The 16,222-nt window shown below is 45.3% G+C and overlaps 1 protein-coding gene across 3 annotated transcripts in view; it reads left to right on the forward strand.

The window, feature by feature from the left end:
- Positions 1-16,222, forward strand: part of GLCE (glucuronic acid epimerase) — a 48,586-nt gene that overhangs the window by 8,455 nt on the left and 23,909 nt on the right. For 2 of the 3 annotated variants that reach the window (XM_065641561.1, XM_065641562.1), the window contains exon 2: positions 5,076-5,174. The exons of the other annotated variant lie outside the window; for it this stretch is intronic. The gene's annotated coding sequence lies outside the window, so the exon portion shown is untranslated. The remainder of the gene's footprint in view (positions 1-5,075; positions 5,175-16,222) is intronic. 3 annotated transcript variants of the gene reach the window in all.

The following is a 16,222-nucleotide window of genomic DNA, read 5'->3' on the forward strand; positions in this document are numbered from 1 at the left end:
AACCACCACGTTTTGATGACCGCTGTTCACGTTCAGAAGACTTAAGGTGATGCTGCATTTCTCTGACACTTCATAAATTGCCTCATCTCCTGACAGGTGTGTTTATAAGAAAGGGCACAGTATCAGGAAGTCAAAAAATTGATCTTTTCCGTGCCTGGAAACCCCAGGAACAGCCAGGTTTGCTGTTTCAGTGTTTGCTGGGGGTGTAGCGCATGCTCTTGCGATGGTGAAGCGGCACAGCGGGTTCTGGTTTCGTCAACCCAGCGTTCCCATTTTGCCTTAAATTCACCCCTGTCATCCTAAAAGCCTGTTTGCAAAACCTATGTAAATGAAAAAAAACCCACGACTATCAATCTTCCCCCTTTTTATAGGTGGTGTAAACGTTTGTGTCTTCCCTGACGTGGGTTATAGGGCGTGCGGGTCCCATCCCGTGTGTTTCACACTGCGCGCAGCCCAGGGGCACAGCTCGTGGCGCTTCCTTGGAGGCTTAATCCTTGTTCTGACAACCGCTTTAAAATGAACATCTGTAATGCTCCGTGGTAAAATGTTCCTTGCTCCAGAAGGACCATTGGCCAGTTAAAGTTTTCTTTTCCCACCCCCAAGCAACTACAATTAAACTGGTCCTACCAGTTCCAGTCCTTACGTTGTTTTATTTGAGCAAATGGAGTTTATTTTTCCCGGATTTGACCTGTGATGTGCTGCATTTTAATACTCATGGGATTGTTAGCAACTTCCCTGCCTGCTTGACAGTAAATTTCAAATTTTGCTGCCCCTTCTCCAAGAAGATTTAAGCTTTCTTTGCAAAATGTTGCAGCGTAAAAAATATCTAACAAGACAGATATCTAGATCAAAGATATCAGAATGGAACCCAAATCGGCTTCTTAATTGAATATTGATTTAAAAAAAAAAAAAAATTGGGGGGGGATGGTACAGTATTAGTGCAGCTTTGTTGCGTGTGGGTTCAGAAAATTAAGAATCCCACGTCAGCTTTGAATGTCTCATGAATATTAACGCCGTCCTCCTACTGAGCAGTTAATTGGGTGCGATCACTTTAACTACCTTATTTAAATTGAAAAGCGCTCTTAATAAATGACAAATGCCGGCGTGAAATTCGGGGTGTTTGGGGCACTGAGAGCAGGATTTTCTCCTCTGCCCTCTTCCAGCAGTTGGTATAATACGTAATAACCCCAAGCCCTGAGATACCAGGTTGCAGGTTCCGCGCCGCTCATCTGCGTTACAGAATAAATGTTGGGTTTTTGACTTGGATGGGAAAATGTTTAAAGGCAGCTGGAGGAGGAACCGTCCTGCCTGTGGTCAGTGTCAGAAATGTGCAGCAGCTGGAGGTGGAATGGAGATTTTTTTTTTTTTTTTCCCCTCTTAGTAGTTGTGGGTTGTAGAAACAACTCGCAAAATTCTGTTTTGTGGTTCACCGAAGTAAAATATGAGGTTTTATTGTTCTGTTTAATAGAAACCAGATAAAATCTTCCTATCAGGGCGTGAAGAGAAAATGTTATTTTTGTGGATTCATGAGAGTAATATGAACAAAATTAGTTAAACTGGTTCTGGACCGTCTCGTGGGGTGTGTCCTGAGCGCCTTAGGATGAGATTCTCGTGCTTCTCCTGTTTCGAGTCCGTCCTGGGGCGGCTGCGTCCTGGTCTCCTCAACACCGTTCGTCAGGCTGTGCCCTCTCGGGGAGCTTCGCCTCCTGTCACACCTCCCGGTATCAGAGATGGAAAAGTCTTTTTCTTCTGTGTGAGGCTCCCTCCAGGGAGCAGCTTCGAACTCTGTGCCAAAGCGGGATTTACGCCATCGTCCACTGGAAAGGCTGTGCCTCCTGGGGCAAGCTGCGGGCAGTTACAAATAGTCCTCTTTTTTTTTTCTATTTAGAAAAAAAAATTAATAGTAAAAAATAAATAAAAACCCACAGCAAATCCTTGCTGCTTTCATTGTATTTTAGGGTACTGCGTTCCCACAGTGTTCTATAAAGTGCTAGCCTGTACCCAGAAACAGAATTTCAGCTTCGGTCGGGAGTTTGGAATCGTGTAAAATCGGCGCGTTTGGCTGTTTGTGTTGCCATTCCGAACCCCCATTGCTGTAACACCATATTTAGCCCCAGCAGGTTATTAACACGTTATCTGATCGTGCTGCTGCGCTCGTGCTGAAATTGCAGGTTGCCGGCGAAGGCTCCTCATCGCCCGTATGTGAATTAACGGCTTGCCCAACTGTGCTGGAATCGCTATAATCTCAAAAATACAGCAAAAGGCACCCAAAGCTTTGTTTTGGTGCCGAAGCTGGGTTTGGAGACGTGAAGCTGAGTGGAGCAAGGCTTAAAACGAAGCAGGTGCCTTGGACCAGAGCGCAGAAACTTGTCTTTGCCGATGGCTGGGAATCTTTTCTGGATGTATTCGTAGAAGCTCTTGGTAAATGTGCGGCTGCTGAGCGTCCAGCTGCACTGAGATCTCCATCCCCTTCGGAGGCGCCGCGGGGGGTTCGGTGCCGTCGGAGCGATGTCCTGGTGCGGTGCGAGCTGTTTGTGTGAGCAGTGGGGTAAAGCGCCTGCTCGCTGCTCCCCGGCCCATCTCCTGCGGTGATTTCCAGGCTCTGCAGCTGTTCTTTCCGCAGACAGAAGCATAACTTGGCCAGATTGCCTCTCCTGGCCGTGTCCAAGCTGCTGCGATGATGCTCCTTGTTTATTCTCCGCTGACCTGTTGTAAGGGACCCAGGGGGACCCGATCCGTGTGTCGGTGTTGAACAGGGTTATGATGGTTTCTGGAACTTTACCAGTTATTTTAGAGGGCGATTCTCCTCGCCGAAGAGATGCAGGGAGATTGCTGCTGCTGGAAAATAAATGTGCAAATCTCAAGTGTCAATGGGTCTTGTGGCTTCTACGTCAAACACTCCAAACGTGTTCATCGCTTTTAAAACGCGGTCATGAGACACGAGGTAAAAGGTTTTTATGGGCAGAATCCTCCCGATGGGTTCAATTTGGGCAGGAACTGCATTTCTGCGGGGCTGGACGGTTTTTCTTGAGCTTGGGCTGGTTCAAATGGTGCCACGATGCAGCCCTGTTGAAGGAAATCTGGGCACCTTTGGCAGTAGGTGGGAGTTTGAGAGGAGGAACCTGCAGCGTGAGAAGGTCAATTAACTCCCAGATAGAAATATTGACAAAAAATGAGGTATTAAAAATCTAGAGCGCCCTTAGGAAATAACTGCAGAGAACTCCAAGCCATCATCTTCTCAGCGTGGGACACGTAGCATGAGGTTGGCACCATCTTTGTGTGCTGTCCCAGATGGAAATATTACTGTTTTCTCCTGTTAAAAACGTGGATTTCTGCTCTGGGAGTTGTTCCCATATGGCCAGAGCGCAAAATAGGCAAGTTCTCACCTTGGCACTTTAAGGCTGCGGGGTGAGCTCTTAAATAATAAATCTGAATGTCCCGGGGGAGCCAAGCGAAGGGTTTTCTGGTGGATGTGATGGGGGTGTACTGGGCAGCGTTTAAAAATCCATGTTGTGTGGAGGGTGGTTCTCATCCTGCAACCCGCTGTAAGGAAAATACATGTGGTTCTTTAGTGGGATCTTAGCTTTGTTTGCTTCAGTTTATAAAGAAGTGCCAGGAAAATGAGTATTTTGTTGTCAAGATGTTTTCAAGGCCACGCATTTATTTTTTTTTTTTTTTAAAGAGAATCGTGGAAGACGAGCTGACAATTTAATGGTGCGCGGTGCACTAATAAAAATGTCTGTGCGGTTGCGTTTAATCCTTTAAAGGAGAGAAAAGAAGCGCAGGAGTTATCAGCATTCAAAAGGCAAGACACGGGCTTAAAAGTATGCAAAGCCTTGGAGAGAGACGGGAGAAGCGTTCTGACTGCTGCGGAAAGCTCCTGACAGGCACGTCACATCTTTGAAAGTAAGATTTGAATTATTAGAGCTGCCTTTGTTTATTAAATAGAGCCTCCAGCCAGAGGATTATAGGAAGAAATACTGTGCAGGCTCACGTTGCGTTTGCATAAATTTTAATGGGCGATAAAATTTATTTTATTGAGCTAATTCAGTAAGAAAATTCAAATGGATTTTTTTGTTTTTTGAAAGATCCAGGTGTGTATTGGATACCTAAAGAAATAGACTTCAAGTGCACAAATAAGCCTGCTTTTGTGGAATCCAGTTTGCTTTTGGTGGTGGGTAATCCTTTTAAAACAGGGCTTCTCCAAGGCAAACTCCAACAGAAGAGGTTTTGTTTAATTTAAAATTGGGAATGCGAGGGAAGGCTGCAGAGGGCTAATAGGAGAGCAATTATACACGCTATTGCCAAGCTGAGGAAGGGCAGAGACCATTAAAATGCCATTTCAGGAGTTAATTATGTGGTGTTTCAAGTCGATGCTGGTGTCCCGATTTCCGTTTAATCCACATATAGCTTGTATTTAGGGTGTTGTGTTCATGACATCTCTTTTAAGGAACTTTAGGCCGCTGTGTTTTGAAATACTGTCCGAAAAAAAAAAAAAATCTTCCAGCCTCCATAGGATTTGTGCCTGTCGGATTTGATTAGGAAAAATGCAAAAGCAATAAAGGAGATGGAAAAACCTTAGCAAATATTTTGGGAGCGGCGCACACACCGTAAATAAAGCGTCGCAGTGGCATTTGCTTAGTTGAATCTCTTCTGAAGCTCATTTAATAATTCCAGCGCTCAGACGCAGGCGGCTGTAATTCGTTTCAAGGTTGGTCTCTGGCTCGTGTTTTATGAGCTTTTCCGTTTATGTTCTCCCACTTGCGCAGCTCCTCGGGTGAGACCGCGTGACGGCGTCGCTAAAACCGGGATCCTTTCCGCGGGGGTTTAAACGGGGGCTCGGGCGGCAGCTCCGCGCGGCTCCTCGATGCTCTTGATCCTCCGGTGATTCTGCACGTCAAGAGCTGAGCCTTGGAAGCCGCCAGCGGTGCCGTCTTAAGAGCCGGCAGGGCTGAATCAGGGGATTTTTACAGGCACGGGAAAAAATTCAACTCTGGCTGTTGCAGATCCTTAAGTACTTCAATTTTTACCCCCCCCCTTTTTTTTTTTCCTTCCTCTCCACATCTCCGCTGTAGGAAATCAGAGAGGGGAAATCGCTTTAAATCACCAAGATATTTTTGAAGTTGGAAGAAATCTGAGATGCATTAGAATTCAGAGACCTCCCTTTGCTTAAGGTAAGGAAAGAGCTGATTCTCCCTTTCCCCTGCTGCTTAAGCGTCTGTATCCGCTTAACTCTGCGGCTGGAGTTCCTGCGATGTGTGTTAAACCTGCTGCCGATGCCTAAATGGTTAAATGTTCATTCTGTTTAATAACTCGCAGCTGCAGGAGGCATCTGGCCGGGGGTTTGCAGGGGTGGGCGACACCCGGGGGAGGGACACGGGGACCCCCCACCCCGGGCACGGACGAGCTGCTTATGTTTGTTCTCCAGCTGAAGGGCCGTTCGTACCTAAAAACCTCAATTTTCAGAGGTTTTTATTTTCCCCGTTTGGACGGTAAGTGAGCTGGGTAACTTCTGAAGGATGCCGGTGGGGGGAACAGGGTGGAGGTGGCGAAAAATCTGATTTTAAGGAGGTGGTGGTTGCGTGAATTTGCTGGAAGGTGAGACTTGGTGGGCTGTAGTTATGTTACCATGGCATCCATAAATTACTCCAGTGCGAGGGCTTGTGAGTATCAATGGTGAATGATTCCGGGTAAGGTGGTGCGTGAGAGCAGGTCCGCATGCTATTAGCCTGGCTGTTTGTTTTTATGTGAGAAGTATGTTAATTACCTTCTTTTGTACCTCGTATGGAATTATTCATGCTGTAAGCATGAGCTGGATAGCACGGAAGAGGCAGCATTTTTAACCTGTTGTACTTGCAAAGAGCCTTTGGGATAATATATAAAATACACGTAGTAAACCGAAGCTTGGCTTTCTGTGACTCTCGAGTAGAAGTTTCTCCTCGTGTTAAATTTGGTGGTTATTTTTTGTACCTAGACAGTTTCTTTACTAGTTGTGGTGCGTCTTGCTGTGCATAACTTTAGGAAACGCGGTTTAAAAGGGGAGATGCCAGAACTGGAAGGTAGAAAATCTCATCTGGGGTTTCCAGCGTTGGCTCCTGTGTCACAGCTGAAAAGATAAAAGCTCTTTCGGAGCTGCTCCACCAGACGTGATTTCAAAGCATTTCAACATGATTAAAGGAAACTTTAAACTTCTGCCTGATAATTAATACATGCTGCTCTTGTGTGTTTAATCTGAAATGGGTAAGTTTTGTTTTTTGCAGGCTTTTGCTGCCGAGTTTGTGCAGCCCGGGGTGAGTGTTGCGGTGGATCTGCCGGGGTTTATTCCAGAATTTGATGTACAAACGTCAAGCGTGCACTGGGGGATGTGATCTGTCATTTCCAATTACTCTGTGCAGCAGGACTGTCTCAGGCACAGAACGGCTTAAATCCTCTCGTTACTTTTGAATGAGCAGAAAAGAGCATCTCTGTGAGCAATTAAAATCTCCAGTCAGAAGTAGGAAATGAATTTTTAACCAGAGAGACAAACCTGTTTGGAAATTAAGGTGGTGTCTGCAGGAAAGCATCCATTTTGTGTTATTGCACCGTGCCTTTCTATCCTTTGTGCAGCTGGAGTGGAAAACAAACACACCAAATCCCTTGTGGTGGTGGGTTTTTATTTTTTTTGTCGGTTGCTTAAAATGTTCGCTCTTCTATCACTCGCTATATCCTCCAAGTCTGCTCCTGAATTGTTTGACTTGTCCAACTCATCATCCTTCCCAGATTTTTTCAAGCTTAACTGATCGTAGAATATGCTTTTTATTAACATCAAGGCAATAGAATCTGGGAGAATACTCCTGTTTAGTAGGGGAATAAAGTTTTGCTGCCAGGTTTTAAATATATATCCTCTTAAAACATGCTTAGCAATCTGCTTATGTGAGCATCATGAGGTTTTATATTTAAAGTGGAGTGATTTTTTTTTTTTTTTTTCCTTTAGATTGAAAGTAGTTGAAGATGGGAACTGTGAGGGACAGATGAAATTAAGCTGCAGAAGCAGTGATGACAATCTCCAAAGCTTTAATGTGTTAATGTAGTTTAGGCACTATACATATTTAGAAACAGTCTAGATTGAATCCTGGAGAAAAAGCAGAGTTCTTCATAGACTTCTGTCTCGATCGTGTTTTCCTGTGGGTGATGGACAGTATGAAGCAGTGGTTTGAAGGAGATGCTAAAGATGATTTTGCTGCTGTTAGAACTGTATGGGATATTAATTGCCCTCAAGTTCAGCATTGGTTTAAAAAAAATACAGGGGAGGGTGGTAGATGAAGGAATGATGTCTGTGAAATCTCCCAGCTTTGTGTAGACTTTTTTTTTTTTACCTTCATGAATTATTCACATTTTCAAGTTTGGTATATTCCTGCATGTAATGTGTTTTAAATGACATTGCATCGGTTAACATGGTGACGGAGAAGATCTGGGTGGACTGATAATTAATCTACCAGGGGGAACAGCAGCAGAGAAGCTGTTGACGTAGAGCAAATGGTTTATTTTGTACAAACGAGGAGCATTTTAGCATCTGCTCAAAGGGTGTTTTGCCAGAGCAGGACTGGGAAGGTTTCTGGAGGGGGTATCTCAATTCCACACGTTGTCCTGGCCCTGGCTGGAGCCTTGGGATGCCCTGCACTACAAAGTAATAATTGATGGGCTCCCAGTGGGGTCGAAAGAAAATAAAGAGTGAATGCATTGAATTTCTGGATGGAAAAGGGAGCCTGTGGCATCTGGAAGAAAATAGGTTAGTATTAATTTTGGTTTTATGCTTGAATATTGACCAGTGGTTGGGCAGAAACTTGAGGAGAATACTCTATTCCTGGCCATGGGGCGTGTGCGCGGGTACAACTTGGTAAAGGAACTTTAATTGCTGGAAACAGAATGTTTTGCCTGCGCATCCACTCGTCTCACTCACTATTAGAGGCACCAGGTTACTACAGGTAGGAACAACTCACTGGATGCCCGCGAAGATCAGGTCTTGTCTTCAACTTCTGCGTCTGTCCATCCCGCGTGTGACGTCTCCAGGTCCATGTTGCCCTTCCAGCGCAGCAGGGTGCTCTAGGTTATTGTTGGAGGCTGATGCCCGTCGTGGAGGCTCCTCATCCTTGTTGGCGGCCACAGTTAATGTTTCCAGGTCTGGTTGTTCAATGAGCTATTTCTGTAATGATTCTGTGATGGTCTGTTATTCTCCTCGTGCCTCAGTGGTCTCACTGTTCAGCTGTAATAACGAGGTGAAGTCCTTCTGGGTTGCTTGATGTATGGTTTATTTTAGATAACCGGGTCTGTGCATCCACAGGGCACCTGCTGAAGTTCAGGATCCTCTCAGTAAAACTGGGTGGTGTTTAGACTGCAGAGGAGCTTTAAGCTTTTCATTTTGTATTTCTGCTTGGTGTTAATTGTGGGGGACTCCAAATGGGCACGTCCAGAGCCACTTCCCCAACGGGGTGTGTGGTGTTGGCTTTTGTGGTTTTGTACCTGTGTGTTGGTGGGTTTTGTTTTGGGTTTTTTTTGTTTTTTTTTTTTTTTCTGAAGGACCATCTTCTGTTTGGAAATTTCCCCAAGCTCCGTGTGTTTTGTTTTTTCCCCATGGAGATGAGCTGGGCTGTGTTTCGGGGGCTGTGTCCAAGCACACGCCTTTCTGTAGCTGCTGTGGAAATACCACATCACCATATTCTATTACCCTAACGTGGGAATTTGTTTCTCCAAGCAGATGGCAGAAAGGTGGTTTGGTGAATTCGTACCTACTTGAAATAAGTCACTAGATGTGTGTTAAACCACTCGCTTATTAGGCGAGAGCATATTACTGTAGATAAGTGGTGGGGTTAGATTAAGCTCAAACACTGAGGAGCTGGGCTGGTTCTGCAACTAAACCAGAACCAAACTGTTAAACTGTCTCACAGCTGTTGGAGCCTGCAAATAATCGGACTTTACAAAGGACCGTGATGGCCACTTGCTCTGAGAAATACTTGCCTCACAAAGAATTTTTCGAGTAAATTCAGTGTTTCTCCTATAAGATCTCTCTTGTGCTGTTTGCTGGTGGACTTGGTTTGTGGGGCAAGATACATCTGATGGTCACCGAGCTGATACCAGGTGCATGATGGCCTTTATTTGACCGTTGCGCACGGTTACATGCTGTCCCCAGTCTAGAATTAGTCCTCTGTCATGGGAGAAATATAGAATCACAGGATGGTTTGGGTTGGAGGGACCTCCCCAGCCCCCCCAGTGCCCCCCTGCCATGAGCAGGGACATCTGCACCAGCTCAGGTTGCTCAGAGCCCCGTCCAGCCTGGCCGGGGATGTCTCCAGGGATGGTTCAGCCACCACCTCTCTGGCCAACCTGGGCCAGGCTCTCACCACCCTCAGGGTTCAAACCCTCTGCCTTTGCAGTCAAAAACTGGTCTTTCAACCATGGCCTTCAGAGAAGATGAAATTATTTTTTCTCCTCCTTTTGGAGAAAAACACTTGGTAGAAGGGATAAAATCACTTAATAGTTTGCCAACCCCAATTCTGTGAAACCTGCAGCTGAGTGGTGTTTTCTGCCCAGCACTTCAGGCTTTGTAAAGCGTGGTCTTTATAAGCAGGTGGTTCTGCTCCTGCGCTGCAGCAGGTACCAGGTGCGGCAGAGATGCTCGTTCTGTTCTGCGCTGCTCTCATTGCCCCAGGAGGCAATAACGCTCCAGGTGTCCCGACGGGACTCGCTGCAGCTGTAAATCTTCGTCTTCCCACTGTTCTCACCTTGGCAGAGTGTCTCTGAGCATCGCCAAGTGGTGTAAATGGAAATAAAGCTGGCCCTGGAGCCAGCCGAGGGCTGGGAAACGTCGCCGTGCCCTCTCCGGGTTGTGCCTTGAGCTGGGTGCGCGGTTTCTCAATGGTGAGGGTTGCATCCAGCGGAACAAAAGGGAGCTGAGCTAACAAGACTAGCAAAAGGGAAACAAAAACATTTTTTTTGGTCGTGTGATAACCTGTTGTCTTCTCTTTGGCCAAGCGCTTCTTAAATTTGACCAGAGAAGCAGCACAAAATACTCAACGCAGAGTGTTTTAGAACATCTGATGCATTTTGAGGTTTCCATTAGTGCCAACTAATTACGTGGGCCATGTTGCTTTTGAGTTGCAATTGCATTGACCGATGTGCAGTAATTAGCTTTAATACACGTTTCCGTGTGTAGGGGAGATTTAATTGCTTGCTGGTTTTTGACGAAGATATTGCTGGTTTCCGTAATTGGGTTTCTCCTGTATTCTGCAAGTGCCTCTCAAGAACCAGCCACCACTCGAACAGGAAGATACAGCCACCGACAATTTCTTTGAGATGAATATGGCATTAGAATTCTCGCTGGCAGCTTTGCTAATGGCATTTTCTACGTCTTGCTCGCAAGGAAATACTTTGTCTTCACATCCATCTAACACCACGAAGCCTTACAGGCAGTAACGCAGTGCTGGATCCAGCTAAAATGGGTGAAGTAACCAGGAGTTTTAGCTTTTCCTGCCTTTACTTGGGAGGTTGCAGGCACCATATTTTCTGAAAATTATCAGCAACGCTAGGGAAAAAGTCAAAACTCTATTTGCATTCTTAATCAGCGCTCATAACGGGTAGAATAGAAACGCTTATAAGGCGTAAAATAGAAACGCTTATATATGCATAGAATACTGCAGAATGCTTACGTTTCTGCTTAAAATGTTTACTTTGAAAATTCTTTTTATTTAAATTTTGGGTAAAGCTGCTAGCGCAGAAGTGAATCCCTTTATCCCGTGTGCGCAGTCTCTTTTTGCAGCGCATGTTGCTGAATGTGTTCAGCATCAACGCCGCAATCAGCGCCGCTATTGTCAGCGCTTAATTGCGAACTGGATCTCTGCGTGTTTGCAGAATTCTTTGGCAGGGCCGTTGCCAGTCGCTTGAAAGAAAAGCCCCTCACAAAAAGCCCACTTGTGAGGGAATTCTGCTCGCGGTGCTACATTTGCCAGCGGCAGACCTGTCATTAATAATGCAAACTTCTAAAAGTAACTAAGATGCAACAATAAAGCCACAAACAAATATTAAATACACACTGAATAACTTATAAAATTTCAGATGAGGCTTTGCGGTGTGTTGCTAATAAACCATTTTTACAGTGGTGTGATGAGCTCCATCTGTAAAGTGATTTAAGTGTCTTCGTCTTAATGGCTCTTTTGCCTGTAGCGATGTTACGTGGTCAGGATTAATTGAGGCAGAGCATCATTGTCAGTCCTGACACATTCTTTCTTGATATATTTTCATTAGATTAATGACCTCATTGTAGGACAGACATAACCTGTCTATAAAGCAATCGTTATGTTTGTATAGAGATTGATAAAGCTCTTCTCTGTCACCGGCACCAGCTTTCTCCAATATTGAAGTTTTCCCCTCTATTTTCAGTGGAGAGGGAGGTTTTGAGGTCACCTCGTGCTGTTTCCAAACACTCTCGTCTGCGTTTCCCATTTGTAGAGCTGACCTGAGTGTCAGAACGACGAAGATGTTCGTTACACCTTTAAAAGAGAACCCGTTGAGTGGATTTTCATCAAGTGGAGATTTCCTGACGCTCGTTGAACGCTGGGGGATTAATTCTGAATATATTTTGCCGTGGTTAAACAATTGCATTTTCTTGTATTTTAGTCAAGATATTTTCTTTTCAGTAAAAGCTCTTCCTCCAAAGGGATAAAGGTATTAAAATCTTAAAAGGCTTCAAATTTAACCTCTCTAACTATTTGCAGAATAGAGATTTGTGGTCTCTAGAGTATCTCCTGGTGACCTGAGCATCTATAATTTTTGCTGTTCTGGGACACAGTGAATAGCACTGGTTGTTCTCTGCGAACCAGCAGGAGTTCACGTAAAACACTTTTATCAGAGGGCTGAACCAAGATATTCAAATACGCTACTCCCAGTTTAGAGCCGGAAATACTATATGTATTTTCTGAAATCTGCGCAGCAAAACCAGGTATTTATACTAATGTAAAAATAGGGAAACGTATTGCAGTTTGTATTTAGATGAGCACTTGAGGAACTGCAGCGGCAAAATCTGTTCCTTCTTGCTTTAACAACTAAAGGTCTTTTAGGAAACCTAAATAAAAGTGTCTCAGATGAGGAGGTAACATTTAATGGGATCATCTCCTCTTTTTCCCTGGCTCCTCTGTTGATGAGCTGCACATTTCATGGCTTAGAATAGATGGTGTGGAGAGGAGGGAGAAGATCGATGCTCGTCGTGTAACCGAGTTGCTTGGGAACCTTCCTGGTGTTTGTAACTTGTGACTTTGGGCAGAATATCCTCTGCGTGGGTTTTACGTTTCTGCCCCGGTGTCTTAAGAAAACACTTTTTACCGTCGGAAAATGCGTGGGTTTTGAGGGAAAAATAGAAAAGGCATCAATTTAGTCATAGACACGTCACTGGCTGCAGGTGACGTTTGGAAGGTCAAGGTTGCGCAGGAATTGGGTTCATCTTCAGAACGACTGTGAAAGGGTTTGGAGCTGGCTTGGGGTGTTTTCCCTGCAAACAGAATGTTTGCTGATCGTTTTGGAGATACTTTGCAATGAAAGAGTTCTGAATTATATTGAATTTACTTAAAGGAGCTTTAACAACAGCTTAACTTTTGGGGAGAAGCAAAGCAAACTTAAAATAGCGAACTTGATTCATCTGTCCTGTTGGTTCCTCCTGCCTTTGGAGCCTTGGGTGCGATGGGCTTGTGGAAGTCGCTGGGTGATGGTTCCCAACAGTTCCCAACAGTTTATCTAAAATAGAACAGTCGACTCCTCCTCCTGCACAGCAGAACTTGCATCGGGGAAAAACAGGTAAACCACAAAACTCAGTTGTTTTTAGCAACAGGAACAGATGCGTAAAGTAGGGATAATTTAACCTATTTTGGAAGAGAATGTTTTCCTACCAGTTCTGACTTGCTGTCCCGATACGTTACAGGTGTGTGTTTGTATGAATACATATCCATGTGTTATTTATGGGCATGGGAGATGGTCGTTTACAGTCCATTGGGCTTGGTCTCAGAGCTGTGACCAAAGACCAACATCTACCGCAAATCGTTCCCTTTTACCTGCAGCGCCGGTGGGATGGAGGGAATTGTGGCCTCTCTTTGCAAGAAAAATAAGAGAAAACTGCCTTTATCCTGCTTGTTCCATGTTAATAGCTGTTTGGGTTTTGGTTTTTTCCCGTAAGTGGAATTCTATAAGAAGTGGTGGGTAAATCTTGGGATTCTGAGGATTTTCATTGCGCAGTTTGTGTGAAAACGTCCCTGTCTTTGGAGGGTGTTGAATGCATCTTTGCTGATTTAAATGGGGTTATTCACAGTGTTTGCTGTAAGTCATTTGTCTTTGCCCTGCAACGGGGGGCAGGAGGACTTTGCAGCAGCTCTGGGCTGGTGCCTGCCCAGGTTTCCAGAACCGAAATTAAGTTCTTCCTGAAATCTGTAGCAAAACTCCTGTAGGTTAATTTGTGTAAAATAAGGTGAAAGAAGACAGTAGAGGAAAAAAAACTCCATGTTGGGGAGGTGGTGCAGAGAAAAGTCAGGATGCAAAGGTGCGAAAAAAAAGAACAAACTGGTCTGTTCCTTCAACTGTGTCTCCACCAGAATCCCACAGTATTTTGATTAAGTTGCATGGCAAGCTGCAAGCCAGTAAAAGGTCTACAATCAATGGAGCGGAAGAGCCAAAGATGAAGAAATGTGTGCTGATGTCAAGGGTTTGTTCGGTGATACGGCTTTTCCAAACCAAACCGCCTGTTCCTCTGGGAAAAACTGCAGAGCGCGATCCCGCTCCCAGTGAAATGGCTGAAGCAGACAGTAATCTTCTCCCCAGCTATTCACTTGTTAAAGTATTTGGTATGTTAGGAAGCAGAGGAGATTCGGTGCCAGGTCACCCGTCCAGCGGTGCCGGGTGGTCGTAGTGTGATGGGTTCAAGGGTTTGATGGGCACAGGTGTAATCCAGAAAGTGTCAGTGCAAGCGTGTCTGGCAGCCAGGCCGTGAGCTCAGCTCCTCTGGGGTGTTCGGAAGCGTTTAGGGACGGGAGTTATTTGGAGAATTCATTGACTGCTCGTGTGCTGAAATAGTTTGAAGACGAATCGTTGCTGCAGGGGCGTCGTTGAGCACAAGCATCTCGATGCTCAGTCTGTCCTCTTGGCACTGGAGGTACCAAACCCCCCAATCCCAACCCAGCAGCAGCTCCGAAAGCCCCATCTTGCTGCTTTTCTCTTTTTTTTTAATGCAGAAATCCAGCTGGGAGTATTGCTGGAGGGGCTGCGGCTAAAGTTAATCCAATCAAGCTAAGAGCCCGCGGAGGAAATAGAAACCGTCGCGTAGCCGCAGACCCAAATCAGTCTGTGCTTGTGAGGATGGAGGTTGTTCCGCTGCCAGTTATTCTCCTTAAAACACGTGAAATATCTGTTGTCCGGGTCTTCTGTTTAATGATATCGCTAGACGCTACGATTGACTCTGGGGTTCTTTGCATGAGACTGATCCCAAGCAGAAAAATTACGTCGTCAAGAGCAATAAGTTCAGGTTGCAGCTTTTCTATTCTTGTGGGCTGCTCAGCATCAAGAGGTTGAAGCAATTTGAGGGCCACTTCTTAAAGAATAGCGAGTATCCCTTTATACAATTACAATTTGGTGTATTGCAACAGGAAGAACAGCGAAAAGCTATCTGGAGAAGTGGAGCCAAAGAAGATCGTTAGAGTCCCCCTGGATTAGTGTTGACTGTAAATCTGCATTTGGAGCTGAGCGATGTCTCTTTGTAAATTGTTTTATTTCCTGAATATACGAAGCTGCAGTTGAGACATCTTCAGTCCCCTAATTATGGAGGTGGAAGCGAGGAGGAGTCTCGGTTACAAAGGCTAATGGAGAACAGTTTCCTAAGAAAGAACTGTTGTGTATAGTCAGGATATTTGTGTAAGTTTATGATTTCTGGGGTTTTAAGAACTCTTCTCTTTTAATTGCTATGACTTAAGTGGTCCAGCACCTGCACAGATGGGGTGCGATGGGAGGGATGGTGCAAACCTCCTGGAGCCGATTCTCACCTTTCGGAGCGAGCCGAGGACTTTGCCTGGAGACAAAGAGCCGCCTCCTGCGCACGGACGTTATCAAAAGCCTTTTCTCTCCAGACGGAAATGATGCAAGTTTCATCTTCCCAACCCATTGTGAACCCGCGGAGCTTGGAGCGATTTCAGCTCTTTCCCGAGGCCGCGCGAAGCGATCCGGCGCAGCCGTGTCCCGTCGGGCACGGGGCCGCCAGGAACCCCCGGGAGCGCTCGGGGTTCTCTGCACACACCAAAACCCATCAGCCCCTCTTTGCAGGGGCCTCCAGGACCCCCTGAGGGCAGGGGGAAAATGACCCAAACCCAGCTCGTTGTGGCGGGAGCGGGTTGGGCCCTCTCCTGATGACAAGAAGGTGGCAGGAGGGAGCAAAACCAAACTGGATTGTGCTCCCACAAAGCGAGAAATGGGTCCGTGGCATCCCAGAGCTGGCTTGGTGGCCAGAGACAGACCAGGAGAAAATACGTGACACTTCCATCTCTTTATGTTCCGGGACATTCATATTTTTTTTTTCCCCCCCTTTTTTTCTGGAAAGGCTCTTTTCTTTTTGAGGTTTGAATTGCTGTGTCTTGAGGTTGAGCTAGAGAAGGGAAACTTGCTCTGGAAGGGAGTCTGAGAGTTTAACTGTTTGTTAGGACTTTTTTTTTGGTTAGGTTAAGTGTGAGTTAACCTAAATTCTGAAACACAATCTGGAAAGCTGTGTCCACCAGGCCGCTTCCGCCACAGTACAAAAAGCAACTTCACAGGCCTGGACTTCAAGCTGTTAGAAAAGCTGAATAGAACCATTACTGTAATATCTATTCTTCATTGACTGTTTCTAAATCGTGTAAAGCACTGTGATTTTTTTTTTTTTTTTTTTTTTTTCCGTATTTCAATGCAATTCTTACCTCTTTACTAGTGAAGGACATGAAGAAAGGAGTTTCTGGAGGGGATGTGTGGACACGCTGCCTCTCCTAAGGATAAACCACTTAAACTGGCTCAAGTCCCATTAGACGGGGATGAAATTAAATCAGCTGCTCCAGGAAATGACATAAATATTCAATTTAAGGAAGAAAATAAAAAACCAAACCCACAACCCAAACAACAAAAAACCACACACACAAACAAAACAACAAACAGCTTTGTCTCGTGTTAAGAAACGGTTTTGGTACCCAGGCTG

This window comes from Caloenas nicobarica, chromosome 10 (genome assembly GCF_036013445.1).
Source record: "Caloenas nicobarica isolate bCalNic1 chromosome 10, bCalNic1.hap1, whole genome shotgun sequence".
Taxonomy (NCBI): domain Eukaryota; kingdom Metazoa; phylum Chordata; class Aves; order Columbiformes; family Columbidae; genus Caloenas; species Caloenas nicobarica.